The sequence below is a fragment of the Arachis ipaensis genome, chromosome B07, assembly GCF_000816755.2.
Source record: "Arachis ipaensis cultivar K30076 chromosome B07, Araip1.1, whole genome shotgun sequence".
Taxonomy (NCBI): Eukaryota; Viridiplantae; Streptophyta; class Magnoliopsida; order Fabales; family Fabaceae; genus Arachis; species Arachis ipaensis.
The window spans coordinates 60,958,669-60,960,890 of NC_029791.2; the positions used below are offsets into that span (position 1 = coordinate 60,958,669).

At 32.2% G+C, this 2,222-nt stretch overlaps 1 long non-coding RNA gene across 1 annotated transcript; it reads right to left on the reverse strand.

The window, feature by feature from the left end:
• LOC107607300 lies at nucleotides 1,503-2,022 on the reverse strand. Its single transcript, XR_002350798.1, has 2 exons — nucleotides 1,984-2,022; nucleotides 1,503-1,585 (listed from the first exon to the last, which is right to left on the reverse strand). It is a non-coding gene; the product is annotated as an uncharacterized LOC107607300 (long non-coding RNA).

The following is a 2,222-nucleotide window of genomic DNA, read 5'->3' on the forward strand; positions in this document are numbered from 1 at the left end:
AGTGTTTTCGGGCTTGAAACTGGGCCAAAAACAGCCTAGAAATCGCCCCCAACGTTTTCTGATACGTGCAGCACGTGGCTCTGTCACGCATATGCGTCGCTAAACATTCACAAGGTCACGCGTGCGCATCGCCTAAATACATGGCAACTATGGCGAATTGCATATTATTTTGAAGCCCCGGATGTTAGCTTTCCAACGCAACTGGAACCGCCTCATTCGGACCTCTGTAGCTCAAGTTATGATCGATTTAGTACAAAGAGGTCAAGATTGACGACTTAGCAATTCCTTCAATTTATTGTATTTGTTCCACTTTTACATGCTTCCTTTCCATCCTCTAAGTCATTCTTGCCCTATAAACCCTGAGAACACTTAACAAACATATCACGGCATCGAATGGTAATAAGAGAGGATTAAAATTAGCAAATTTAAGGCCAAAGAAGCATGTTTTCAATCATAGCACAAAATTAGAAAGGAAAATGTAAAACATTCAAATTCTATGAATAAGTGTGAGAATAATGGATAAAATCTACTCAATTAAGCACAAGATAAACCCTAAAAATGGGGTTTATCAGTTTGTATCTATTTTTTCACCACACAAACAAACTGAGTACCACCAATTCCTATCATTAGATATAGATGTAATTGTACCAGCCAACAGAACACAAGGATCCTACAATTTGTTGAATTTTATGATCCAAAAGAAATGAAAAAAACATGAGAAAAATAATTAAATTGAATCCAAACAGCATGCTTAATATCATTTATATTTATACAAAATCATATTAGCCAACTAATCTGCAAATATAATCTAAACTATTTTATACCGGCTTTGTAAGGTTATATGCAGCACCCAAAGCCTCCATATCAACTTCAATAGATTCCATGTTTTCAGAAGCAACTGAGATTCTACTACCAAGAGATGATATTTCCTCATGAGTCTGCGGATTTTGAATGACATCCTCATAAATCGGTGAAAATACAGTTGGTAGAAGAAGTCTCTACACAAAATGTTAATTGATCAAGATAGAAATAAAAAAGAAAAAACAAAAAAATCATGGTAACTATATGTCTTTGAAAGAACAAAAGATCAATTCACGGTAAACAAAGTCCAAAGTAAAAGTATGGAATGGAACTACTAACACTGGAAATAGGATCTGTCTTAAATTTGGTTACAATCACATGATCATCAGAACAATTGACTACTTTAAATGTCCCAACATTTGGTCTATTTTCAAATTTTTTTTCGGTCTACTTTAAACACAACTTCCTTTCCAGTTACATCATCAAAGAATGGTGGATAAGGGGTTGCAGAGACAACCTACAATTAAATAGAAACGTATAAAATAAAAAAGAAGTCAACCGAAATAAATGAATGTCACTCAAAAGACCAAATATCATTAATAAGTGAAAAAGTATAAACTATGTGTTTTGGTATTATAAAATACATATCTATACCGAGTGCTCAACATCAAAATCCCAAAGAACTTCAATGATCTTTTTCCTGAATAAGAGCGCTGCGGAACGATCATACAAAACAAATCTAGCACTTCCAGTAGCATCCTCAACATTTACTAAAACCTTGTACCTAAATTAAAACATAAAATAATTATAAGATCTTTTAACAATGAACTAATTTCACATATAAATTATATAACATAAGATATTTCTTAGAAGTAAATCGGACATACTTCTTCACAGCATTCTTTATTTTCCTTCCACATTTGGAACAACTGAAATGATTTCTAAAAAGCTCCAAAGGATAACCACAAACACATGAGTAGTACCACCAATCAAAATTGTTGCATATACTTTTAATCTTAGCAACAACATTGAAGAAACCATCCTATATCACAAATATTAAATTAGAAATAATTACAATAATGACCAACACAAAAATAAAATTTCAAAGAAGGATAACTATAATAAGCAAAGTTACACATGGTTTACAACAATCCTAAAAATGTCAAATTAATTTCCATTAACCGCATCATTTTCTTTTAATTCTTTAATACTCCTATTCATGGAAAGATTGACAAAATCATCATCGACATCAGCAACAATAAATCCATTACCGAGGGTGATAGAGTCAATGAAATATGACTCAGAAGGATCCAATCTATATATTTTACAGTCACAAAAAAAGTTACTAAATACTAACATTAATGTCAATATACACAAAATACACAACACCAATTAGAAGAAAAATTGATGCTCACCTAGTA